Here is a 14122-nt window from a genome sequence, read left to right on the forward strand (position 1 = left end):
CAAATAAGGAAAGATTCTCATCACCAAGTTTCAATTGGATAGAAACTTGGAATCATGCAACTAGTATTATGTGATGAATGAGAATTTTTATCTTTGGGAAATTAAGACTAATTCCTTGTTCACATTTAGATGTGAGTCAAGTGAAGGACTAGGGATCTAGTACACATAGTTGTGCACTGGTCAGGTCCATCACAAAAAACGATAAGACTATTCGTCATGATTTACTAAAAGTTTAGTAAATATGGTTATGCTTACAAGATTAAGTGTAATTCTGAATCATTGAAAATGTTTCAATGTATAGCAGATCTAATAAGAAGAATCAATTAGACAAAAATATAAAAGTTTCTCCAATCTGAATGGAAATGAGAGTACTTTAGTATCGTGTTTTATGATCATCTTAATGATTATGAAAACCATATAACAATTGATCCTCTTAGGACACCTTAGCACATTTGCATGGCTAAGAAGAGGAATCGGAAATTATTGAAATGGTTAAATAAAAAAGGTGAATCATATTCATTCCAAAATCAAGGCTTAGATTCATACTCCAAGATTGTAACTTGAGTGACATATCTTAGGTAGGTTTAGAACACATCATTAAATGTGGAGTAAGAAATGGTTCTCGCTCATACGCATTTGAAATTGGTAGTTGTGATGTTTTGGATAAAACAAAGACCAACTAAGACCAATTATATGAATTGTTATTCTTTATAAGAATCCACACTGACTCTTGAATATTTGTTTGTCAAGTAATGTTCCTTGACAAAGAATCTTATATTTCAAGAGGTTAGTGGGAGTCTTAAAGACCTTGAAAAGCTTCAAGCATTAATCAAGAATAAACCTATCGTTTATCACTAGCACACGACTTGAGGTTTGTAACCTATCGTGTTGACATATTCTTGTTTTTGTTCCCATTCCAGTTAAAGTTGACTATGCATGAGAGTTCTATGAGTTCTCAATTGTTTGCATAAGGCAAAACACCTTGACCATTGAAAATTCATTGATCAGGAAGGGTGATCTGCTCAACAAGTTGGAAGACATGGTAGGCCCTTGTGCTGCGAAGTGGCAAGAAATTAAGATTGAATAAGTTCAGTCCATATGAGTTTAATTTTGTCATAGACCTTGTCTTATGATAATGGTTGGAAATGACATTTTCACATGGATAGGAACACATACACCATAAAATCTAAGTGATAAAGTTTTCTCTGCAATTCATTTACATGATTGTGAGGAAACACTTTCACTAAGTAGATTTTGAGGAGATAGAAGTTGTGTTACTTGTGTTCTTAAATTCGATTATGATTACAACATCCCTCTTCATAGTTTGAATTGTGAGAAAATGGAAATTAGTTTGAACATTCGGGACTTATTAGTTTAAGTTCTGAAAGGTTCAAACACACACTTGTGTTATTTAATCTGAAAGATGTATGAGCTTAGATGAAGGCTTATCGAAGCATCTCGTATAGGAAATATGAACTTTGGAAAGAAATTCAATAAGTATTGATTTCTAGAAGTCCAATTGATTTCTGGGTACATGTCAAAGCTAGTGGGAGCATAAGTGTTATGCTGGTAAGAATATAATTATCATGATAGTGGGAGCATGATTATTATGTGAAGTGTTGCATGTTAGCAATAATGGTTGTACGAAACAAAGTTCTAATTTGCAAAGTTTCAAAGTTTGAAAAGTTGTTTTGCTATAGTAAGGGAGAGGATACTTATACTTCACTTCAAATCTAAAAGTTTAGATTGAAGTATTAATCAAACTTAGTCATGAGTAGATATAAATATCAGATTGAAATGTTTCAGCATTGAAAATTCTATATATTGAAATATTATATCAAAAGACTGGTCAAGTATCATGTCTTTATGTAAGAAATTATGAGTCGTGTCCCATATGCTTCGGGTATAGGATCGATTGCATGTGCTATAGTATTCATGTGTTCTAACTTTCCAAATGCCTAGGGCATTAAGAGGACTAGAGCCAAATATGACTAAAGTTATTAAACAACTGTCAAAGATGATTTGAGGTTTGCTAAGGATTGATCGCTTGTAGTTGGAATATAGTAATGGATGGACCATATTGACATTATTATGAATATACATATTATATTAATAATGAGTTGTCATATGGTATATATGTAAATTTTTCCATAATGGGAAATGGATATTAAGAATCTATTTGTGCAAGAAGGATGTTCAAAGGAATGTACTTTGAATTTGAAACTTCGCTTCCTTGGAATTGTTTTGTTATCAATCTTTAGTGGAAAGTTTTGTAATATTATTGGCAAAGTCTCTGTGACTTTGGTACCATGAAATTATAAAAGGAATCATTGCATGATAGTTTAGAATCTAACATATTCTAATAGTGGCAAGAATTTGGCATTCTTACACTTGTGGGAAAGATTTGGAATTGTGAAATGAGTTTCATTGAAGATGTGATTTAATTGATGTATTTCACAAAGGAAGGACCATAGGAAAACATAGTGTACATGATTGGATCATGGGAGAACTATTTTTTTTTTATTTCAAGTATTTAGTTGATTGTTCAAAACATTATACAATAAATAAAATCTAATCATTATGGTGATTAAATAATAAGTATTTTATTTATATTAAAAAGTTTTGAGACCATATTTAATTGTTTTATTCTTGTGTTTCACTTCGCATGTTTTACTTCCCGAACAAATAGGTTATTCAAACATCCACAATCATTCACACTTTGGAAGTAAGTAATGATGTAAGACTGTCATGAATCCGATTGTAGATTGTCTAAGTGTTTAGACATAGCACAAGTTTGCTGCAATGTTCATGAGTACTTCTGTAATAAGATTTGAGTACTGGATTAAAACCACGCTCATCTGAATCACTTCATGGATTTTATCTCGAGTGATTGTGAGACAATAATATCTTATATTCTTGAAACGGAGACATATAGTTGTAGTTTACAAGTTGGTTTCACATTGATGATATGTAAACACACCAGTAACACGGTGTTATAAAACATATCATTGTGTGTGATTTTATGAGTAAATAGAGCAAGCATATGATTCGAAGTTTATCCATTCCTTTTACCCTAAGAGAGATACAAGCGATATCTGTGGCCCACTCGATGCTTTAGTGATGAAACCCTAAGCACTTAGCCAATCCTGGACTAATTTGATTTGTTCATTTAGTCAGTCATCATAAATCGGAAATTAGGAAACAACACATGAACAGAGAGAATGATTATAATCCATATCTTAGCTCATACAATATCTTGTAGAATTCAGGAATATATGATCCCTTATCTAATGGACGCATCAAAGTTCGACAATGGCTTTTGAGAGCTACGATTGCTAGTCGGTTTTTGAAGTCGTACCTACAATTATAGTTATTAGAATTATCCAAGTAGGAGACTATTGGATTAGGCATCTAAGCCCATAACTATAATTGGTATGTACTTGACCTGAGAGTAGCATGGTCTTTTTTGGGTTGCATTCACCAGAACAATTTGATAGGATTGATATTTGAGAAAGAGGTTATTTGTGATTTATTAATATGTTATAAGTATAATATATTAATTGAGAAATCATATTCTTTAATTAATATTGGTCAAGAATTAATTTGGAATTAATTTAGTGATCAAAAGAGATTAATTAAATTAGCGGGGATTGATTATGTAAATCAGTGATACATATAGTTTGGGCCAATGATCCATGATTGATTAGTGATGGACTAAGTTTATGTGAGAGTCCATGAAGTGTTAGTCCATAAGGCTTATCATATGGATTATTAGATTAAAGGCTTAAGGAAGTAGATTAGGGTTTACAAGTTGAAACTATAGGAATTCCACACTATAAATGAAACCCCTAGCACTACCAAAATGACCAATAATTCCATGGGAAAACCTTAGTCGATTTTGTGTGTTCCTAACCTTTCTCTCAAAGTCCTCCATTTTTTCATGGTATCTTGTGAACCATTTGAGGAATCACACTTGAGGTGCTAATCTCTTGAAAGGCCAAGAAATACAAGCTACAAATAAGAGGTATTCTTCTAACTAGTTTTTTTGATTCATGTATCAAAGTTGCATGCTAGTTAGGCTTCACGCTTTGGAAAATGAATATTGCATGTATAACTAGAGAAAACTTAGATCCAAAGCGTTAGGATTGTATGTGCACCATAGGGATGTTATAGTGCTTAAAACTCAACATAACTTGTTCTTTAACTTACTTCCACCCTAGAGAAATTTCCTTCTAATATTTTCCAATGTGTCGATGATGCAATGTGGAACTTTGAAGAGAGACATGTAGTATGTTGGGAGGCTTATAATAGTTCATAATATTTGTAAAAACTTAAATATTTTTTTTTCTTCTATGCCAACTAATGCAAAAGGAAATAATTCATTCTTAGATTGTTTATTTGTTGTTTTAAAGGAAGTAACTAATTTTTAGATTGTTTATTTTTTTTAATGGTTTGAAGTATATTATAATTCTATAAAGTTTAGGTTGTAAATGTGAATATCTTTAATTAATTTCTTGCAAATATAAAATTAATGATTACCTAATTTGAAAATTCATCAATATTCATTTTCTTAAAAGTTAAAGAATCGTAAGAGTTAACATTTGTCTATATAATGACAAGAAATTGAGAACAAATTATATATATGCACGCAACTGCACGATTGGTATTTTTTATTGCCTTCCATTCTCTTTTACTCTTTTGTTTTTTGTAATTTTAAAATTTAAGAAGAGGATGATTATGTATGCTATGAAACAACACTTGTATTGGAATTAGCATGTAAGCAATTTAATGACAAATCCAGGATATTTTTGGCAATCTTATAAGGGGTACTCGATATATATATATATATATATATATATATATATATATATATATATATATATACACACACACACACACACACACACACACACATATATATAATATGAATTAACATCTACTTTTTTTATTTTTAATTTTTGACTCGGGTTTGAAGGACGTGACTTTGTATTCACAAGATTCGGTTCCACCAAAATGTAACAGTTCTATAGATTTCTTTCATCGTTTGAGAATGGTTGGGTCTCATGTTTTAAAAATCATCAATGTGTTTGTCTAAATGATGGTGAACAAAATTTACCATGCCGAAAGTGCAAATCGATAAAAATGTATAGGAATAATGTCAAAATGCAATATCGATTGAAAAATAAAATGTAATGATTAATATGAACTCTTCGAATTCTGCAACTTGAAACTTTTTTATCTAGGACATATCAATGTATAAAGACTAATGTTGTAAATATAAAATTAATGATTACTTAATTTGAAAAGTCATCAATATTAATTTTCGTAAAATTTAAAGGACTACGTGAGCTAACATTTGTAATTATAATGTCAAGAAATTAAGAACCAATAATATATATACACACAATTGAACATCCCCGGCACATTGGTTATTTGACTTAATTCATAGAAATCGAGAATGAAGAGAACATTCCTTGTGATGTTTTTACTTTTTGTAGCAGGTGAGGAATTCTTTATGTATGTACATAAGTGGCTTTCACTACAGTGTTGAGTTTCTTTCAATGAATGAAATAAGAGGATTAGGTTAGATTACAAGGGAAAAACGTGTTATCAATTTTGTTAAGGTATGAAAGCAAAGGATTAACTAAAGATTAGATTACATAAAATACATATTTAGAAATATATATTTGATATTTTTTAAATAAAATAAACATCAAATATACTTTTCTTTATCTTTTATATATATATATATATATATATATATATATACATATATATATATATATATATATATATATATATATATATAGTGAGTTATTGGGCGAACCAAAAAAAGCGTGAGAACCTTTGAGCTCATAATCCTCTCATCAATTTTAAAAACCAAAAACATCAATTTTTCTCAAAATGGTGCATCTAAGCCATATGTAAGCTTAAAAAAGGATTTGATAATTTTTTTTATTTATTTTGGAAATTTGTATGTATTCACAATCAGCAGTTGTCCATATGACTGTTGATTGTGCTTATCAGCAATCAAAATAATTGTTGACTGTGCATAAATTCACATTTTTAAAACCCCCCAAAAAAATCGTCAAATATTTTTTCTTGGCAAGATATGTCTTTGACGCACCATTTGCAGTAGATTTATGTTTTTGGTTTTTAAAATTGATTAACTGATTATGAGTTCGCAAGTTCTCTCTAATCTTTTGGTTTTCAAAAGAACCTGACTAACTCTCTCTCTCTCTCTCTCTCTCTATATATATATATATATATATATATATATATATATATATATATATATATATATATATTAGAAAAGAGTTTGTAATACAAAATTTGTAAGTAGGAATTACTACAACATAATAACGACCAACTATTTAAAGGAAGTAATTAATTTTTCGATTGTTTATTTGTTGTTTTAATGGTTTGAAGTATACAATAATTCTATAAGGTTTAGGTTGTAAATGTGAATATCTTTAATTAGTTTTTTGCAAATATAAAATCAATGGTTATCTAATTTGTAAATTCATCAATATTCATTTTGTTAATAGTTAAAGGATCGTGTGTATTAACATTTGTCTATATAATGACAAGAAATTGAGAACTAAATATATATAGACACGCAACTGCATGTCCCCGACACATTGATTATTTGACTTAATTTATACAAAATCGAGAATGAAGAGAACATTCATTGTGATCTTTTTGCTTTTTGTAGCACCTGAGCAATTCTCTTTGTATGTACATAAGTCACTTTCACTATGGTCTTTAATTTTTTTAATGAATAAAATAAGAGGATTAGGTGAGATCAAGAGGGAAAAACATGTTCCCAAATTTTTTGATCCCCCTAGCCAATCCAAATTATCCATCTAATTTTGCGTTGATTATGATGGAAAGCAAAAAAAAAATCTTTCTTTTCATTTCCTTGAAACTCGAGAACACGATGGGTATTTTGTTTTTGCCTTCCATTCTCTTTTTCACTTTCATTTTTTGTAATTTTAAAATTCAAGAAGAGGATGCTTATGTGTCTTATGAAACAACACTTGTATTGGAATTAGCTTGTAAGCAATTTAATGATAAATCCAGTGTATTTTGGGCAATCTCATAAAGAGTTCTCGATATATATATATATATATATATATATATATATATATATATATATATATATATATATATATATATTGTGACAATCCGAAAATTTTATGCTTATAAAGTCAACTTTGCTCAAACTTATTCCTTCCATTATCTTAAATTAGATGGATTAATTGTTGATAAGTTTTGAAGCCTTGTAACTAAGTGTGTTAAAGTTTGGAAGGGAAAAGCCTTAGGAATCCAAAACCCTCGCAGCTATGAACCACCGAGTCGTGAACCTCTTCGGACCGTGATCATGCTTCGGACCATGAACCCTTGGTTCACATCCGTGAACTCCTCGACCGTAATCACCTCCCTATGTATAAGTGTTTGATCGATTTTATCTTCATTTCTTCACTTCTGGACGCGATTCATCAGTATCATATTCAAGAACATCCTTTTCATCCCTTAAACACTCCTTTCCTTTTATATCTCTTTGGTATACCACAAAAGGGCTTTCAAACACTCACCAATCCGCAAGATCTTCAAGTGTCCTTCACATCTTTGTGTCGTAAACCACTCATAGGGTCGTGAACCCTTCAACATGGGCCATGAACACTCACGTTTTCTTGGGCCGTGAACTCTCCTTAGGGCCGTGGACACCATTTCAGCCTCCTAACTTGCTTCTAAGACTCTTTTGGTGAGTTATTCTTGCATCTTTGGTTGTTTCCCAAACACCTTTGTTGTTATATTCACTAACTATATACATATATGTGTACTGATATGCTAAATAGGACTCATTTGTGTCTCGGGACTTCATTCATTGAACTTAGCATCCTATATCTAATCTTCAATTGAATCACCACATAAGGTGAGTTCATACCCCCATGTCTTTTTCCAACTTTTTAAATGTTTAGGGGGAGAGTACAAGTATAACACAAGAAATGTTGTGTTATAAAATATAAAATTGTTTATTATGTCTTTATACCAATAATCTGTATTTAGAACATCAAACTTTGAATAAAACATAGAAATGAGCTTATAAACTTTAATAAGATTAGCTTAAGCAACAAAGGGTCTTTTTTTTTTAAACTTATCTGTTAATTATAAAAAAGGTTTTCGGCATTATTACTTGTAAATTCGTTAATCTAGCTTGTGAGACACATCTTCGAGTACTCATATGAGTACTAGTGAAAGTCTAGCCTTACGATTAGAGTCTCCTAAAAGTAGAGCATGAGTTTGTGTATAGATCTATACGAGATTGACAATCCCGCATCTCGTTGTTAGCTACTGCCGGACCACCAGGTCTGTGGATGAAAAATGTCATATTCTTTTCGACGTCTACAATACAATGTGTTTAACCGGTCCAATTAGTATGGTCATAAAACTCACAATAGATAACAACGATATATTTACGTAGTAATATCCTTTTCATGAACAATCTCAAAAGATTCCAACTATGTGATTACCCAATGTATACTTTTAGGTTAGATAAAACTGAAGTCCGATAGACAGTGGAATGTGTGCTTTCCACCTTACTTCCTATTCCTTGTTTGGTTGTGGGCATAGGGCAGATTCACCCATTCAACTGTCTGTTCGATCTCGGTTATATGCAATTCGTATGTATTAGGTAATCATATAAGGGTACTATCGTCGTATCAGGTATCTAGAGCAACCAAGTCTTTATTCAGTTTAACATATCAACAAAACTAGAAATCATTGTAGTAAGTATATGGAGTATACTTATGCTTTTCAAACTTAAAACAACATAGACATCCAGTTGGTTTTTATAGATATTATAGGATTTTCTATGGTAAACATCATTCTTTTAAGGTAAACAGTTTTCGATGAATCTTTTTGAAAACAATGTCATTTATTACCGAAAACAATATTTCACAATAGAGTTAGTGAAATCTGAAACGTATCTGTAAAAGGTTTAATATGTATTATTAAACTAGTATAAGATAAAAGACCTTAAATGGTTAATTTTATAATTCCTTTGTTTATACATTAGGGTTATATATAATTAATATCCGATAGGTAGTCGAATGTGTGACTTCTGCCTTACTTCCTATTCCTTGTTTGGTTGTGGGCTTAGGGTAGATTCACACATTTAACTGTCGGTTCGATATAAGATGATATATAGCTTGTATAAACTGAGTGATTATAGAAGGAACTATTGTGGTTACCATTTTACTAAAGAAAATATATGATTTTCTTAAGGAATATTTTCATTAAATATAAAAGAACTAATACAGTTAACTCCGTAAGCACCTAGTGGAAACGCCAGGGTAATATAATGAAGATCTAACAAACAATGGGATGTGTGACTTCCGCCTCATTTCCTGTTCCATTTTTGGTTGTGGGCTTAAGGCAGATTCACACAATCGATTGACTATTTACTCTAGATTGTATATAACTTGTATCCATTAAGTACTCACAGAAGGAATTGTAAGACTCATTTTCACTTATCTTTCATCACATCAAAAAATATAGGATTTTCTGGAGGAAAAGACGAACTTTGTAAAAGAACTTAGAGTATACTTTTGATAAATTCTTTTTTTTATGAACTCACTAGCTTAAATGCTGATCTACTCTTTCAAAATAACTTGTATTCTTAGGAAACTAGTAGACAGGTACACGCTCAGGTATTCAGAAGATGGAGCATAGTAGTTTCATGTCTTTGTTTTGTTGTCTACTTTTGGAGTCAATCTTTTGTGGATCAAATGAAATGTAAACACTTTATTATTAATGTAATGGTTGTTTGTTACTTTGAATACTATGATGCATGTGTTGTAATACTAAGCATGCCGTCCTCCATCCCCGAACAGTTCCGTCGTTCCGGTTTGGGGGTTTTACAAACTGGTATCAGAGCATTGTTTATATTGAGCTAAGTATATCAACCCATAAAAGATATACAACTATAAATACAATGGGGCCGAAGTGCTCTGACTAAAAGTACATTTTTAAAATATAACAATATTTTATAAATGTATACATACCTGCTTATATTGATTCATACTAGAACAAGTATCACAAGAAGAATAAAATAGAAGTATTTAAAGGTTGGACACTGTGGTCAAACCTGGACGATTATGTAATCATATATGGGATCAATATAGCATGATCAACTATATTTATTTGAGATATGACCAACATGTGTTTGGGAGTGATGTCGTGTGGCAACAAACTTAAAACTTACCTAACTCTATACACAAAGGATTTCTAGATCAGAACATAAAAGTTAAAATACTATAGTAGTATTTTATGATACTATAAGATAACCACAAGTTTAAAACTTACCAAGTTCATACCATTAAAATACTATAGGAGTATTTTAGGCACTATAGCTAACTTATGTGATTTTTTTTAAAAAAGGCCCTTACTGGTAGGTCTATAATTTCGGAGTGTATATTCCCAAGCTTTTATATAATTAAGATTTTATAGACTTAGAATTTATGATCTATGCTCTACTTCCTGTTCCTTGTTTGGTTGTGGTTTTAGGGTAGGATCACTTATTTGAAGGTCTATTTAATCTTAAATTATATACAACTTGTATACATTGCGCAATTATAAGACCTGGTAAGGATCACCCCATAATCATTCACTTAATCTCATAGATTCTTTAGACACTCCCATTCTCACACGACAAACCTAGATAGATGTAACCACTCCATCATAACAGTCAGCAGGGGAGTCAAGGAGGAACAAGAAGAGATTCATGAGGAGTTTTCCAAGGAAGGAGTAGCTGAAGAAACTGAACGTCTTATGCGTCACACTAATAAATAATAACCTAAAATGACTTAGTGAGCTAGTGAATACACTACTCACATTTTGTGTTAGGATTATTTCATTTTCATAACAGCTTGTATCAGTTATGCAATTCACAGAAATTCATTCGAGGGAAGCCACTACTAATTCATAAAGTTTATTATATGTAGATTGCTATTATGAATTGTTTCAGAACCTTATGAAAGTCAGAACCGGATACACTCAGAACTAGGATAACTTAGTTATTCAACATTCGACTTATAACCACTACTATCAACTTATCACCGTTTCATCTTGTATTCATCATAGCAAAAAGATGCCTCGCGGTAGACCTGCAAGGTGCATAGTCAATAACATAACAGAGAATCCACCACCACTTCCACCACCACAACACGATCCTGCTACTTTCGAAGCAGCAGTAACAGCCGCAACAATGACTGTCATAGATCAAATCCGCGCAAGTGGTACCATTAGATCTGGTAGTGGTACCCACCTAACTAGCCTCAGAGGTAGCCACGGACACCCACGAGAGTGTTCGTACAAGGACTTTATGAACTGCAAACCCAGATCCTTTAATGGAATTGGGGGATTCATTGCTCTAATGCGGTGGTTCGAGAAAACCGATTCAATTTTCGAAATCTGTCTGTGCCCGGAAGAGAGCAAAGTGAAGTTTGCTACTTGCACCTTCTCCGACAGAGCCCTAACATGGTGGAATGGCCATGTTAAGTCACTGACCCTATCAGTGGCTAACTCGATGGGTTGGGAGAACCTAAAAGAGACGATGAGAGAAGAATACTACCCAAGAGTCGAAATTCAAAAGCTGGAGCAAGAACTATGGGATCATACCGTGGGTGGCTTAGATATAGTAGCCTACACTAACAGGTTTAGCAACCTGGGAGCGCTATGCCCTGGGATGGTTACCTTGGAGAGTAAGAAGATAGAAAGGGACATCTAGGGTTTATCTACCCCGATTCAGGGGGATGTAGTGTCTTCTAACCCAACTACCTTCGATAGCGCCAAACCCCTGGCCCAACGACTCATTGACCATGGAGTTCGCCATGGCATGGTGGTCCCCGTTCCCAATCTAGCAAAGGGAGGGGACTATAAACGAAAGTTGGTGAACAAGAGGAAGGAGTGAACAACATAGGAACCCCCGTAGGAGCGAAAAGTGGTTACTGTACATGCTGCCACAACACTTTCCACTCCAGCGCCTATCAGTCGATATGCTGGAACTCTCTAGAGGTGTGGTAAGTGTAACTACCACCACATCAGAGTATGTCAGGAAATGCAGTGCATGAATTGCCGTATGAAGGGCACACTACTCGTTTCTGTAGGGCGCCGACACAACCAATCTCCCAAGTCCCCAGAGTATAAGTAAACCAGGCCTACTATGGTTGTGGTGAGACTGGGCACTACAAGAGAGAATGCCAATAGCAAAAAACTCATGCGGGGAAGGATAATTATTGATGATCACCACAGGAGAGACTGCCACGAAACCACCAACGAACAGTGATACATCTTCAAAATAAAAATTACTTTAAAGATTTAAATTTATATTTAATATTAAAACTTGGGGAAAATTTAAAAGTAATTATAAATTATTAATTCGTCCGAGCAAGTCACAACATTCATAAGAGAACTAAAGATCCACACAGGTAATCTATGATGGCTTAGTACGTACATCAGGGTGATGCATCGCTAAGATTTTACAGACTTAGAGTGAGTGCTTCCACCTTATTTCATGTTCCTTGTCTGGTTGTGGATTTAGGGCAGAGCCGCTCAGTCGACCGCCTTATTCATCTTAATTATACATAACTTGTATATGCCAAGCGATCATAGAGGTACCAAGAAGGGTCAAAATATAAAGTATCGTCACTAGTTATCAAAGCACTCTCACTGCTAGTACTCGCTTATTGCGGTATGTTTTGTGGCAGTGGTAATATCGAGAAAGCACTAGAAAGCCTACACAGAATACATTGTTGAGTACACTCGTGATACACCATCGTATAACAAAAGCTTCTTTCAAATTGGCCTAACATTGGTTTCTTTAAGGAGTTTTGACGATGTCGTTCGTCATGGATTGGCGTGGTCCTCACCATACCAATTTCATGTGCTCTGAACACTTTTCACCGTAACCAACCGACTAATGAAATCCTCGTTATTCGTAACGACAAACCCGAAATAGGCTTCAAAACCGTCACTCATATTCTAGACCCCGAAGTACTCATGCGAGGAGTACCTTCCCCACCAAAACATTTTCAATGTATATTCAGAAAACCTTCCGGAACTACCACTCGTCCAACAGGTCAAGTTCAAGTTCAAGCAAAGAGGCTAAGGAAGAATACGGTTAATCTATCGCTACTAAGTGTATATGCGAGAGTAGTATATAATTAAGATTTTTCAGACTGAGAATGTGTGCTTCTGCCCTATTTCCTATTGCTTGACTGGTTGTGGACCTGGGGCAGAGTCGCACATCCGACCGCCTTAGTAATCTTAATTATATACGACTTGTATACACAAGGTAATGATAGATGGACCTGGTATGAATCCTATCATGGACTTCAGGGAAAAGTTTCCTAGGTCTACGAATGGGTATTCTACTAGTCAGAGGAGCACGACCTCAAGAGTACTACTAAGAAAGCTAATTTCGGGACGAAATTCCATCTAACGGGGGATGATGTGACAATCCGAAAATTTTATTCTTATAAATTCAACTTTGGTTAAATTTATTCCTTCCATTATCTTAAATTAGATGGATTATTGGTTTATAATTTTTGAAGCCTTGTAACTAAGTGTGTTATAGTTTGGAAGGGAAGAGCCTTAGGAATCTAAAACCCTCACAACCATGAACCACCGAGCCGTGAACCTTCGGAGCCGTGAACTCCTCGGCCTGAATCACCTCCTCATATATAAGTGTTTGATTAATTTTATCTTCATTTCTTCACTTCTGGCTGTGATTCATCCCATTCTCTCTCAAGCATCATATTCAAGAACATCCTTTTCACCCCTTAAACACTCCTTTCCTTTTATATCTCTTTTTTGTATAACACAAAAGGGCTTTCAAACACTCACCAATCCGCAAGATCTTCAAGTGTCCTTCACATCTTTGGGCCGTAAACCACTCATAGGGCCGTAAACCCTTCAACATGGGCCGTGAACACTCAAGTGTTCTTGGGCCGTAAACCCTCCTTAGGGCCGTGAACATCATTTCAGCCTCCTAACTTGCTTCTAACACTCTTTTGGTGAGTTATTCTTGCCTCTTTGGTTGTTCATGAAACACCTT

The sequence above is a fragment of the Lactuca saligna genome, chromosome 9, assembly GCF_052625555.1.
Source record: "Lactuca saligna cultivar CGN05327 chromosome 9, ASM5262555v1, whole genome shotgun sequence".
NCBI classification, from domain to species: domain Eukaryota; kingdom Viridiplantae; phylum Streptophyta; class Magnoliopsida; order Asterales; family Asteraceae; genus Lactuca; species Lactuca saligna.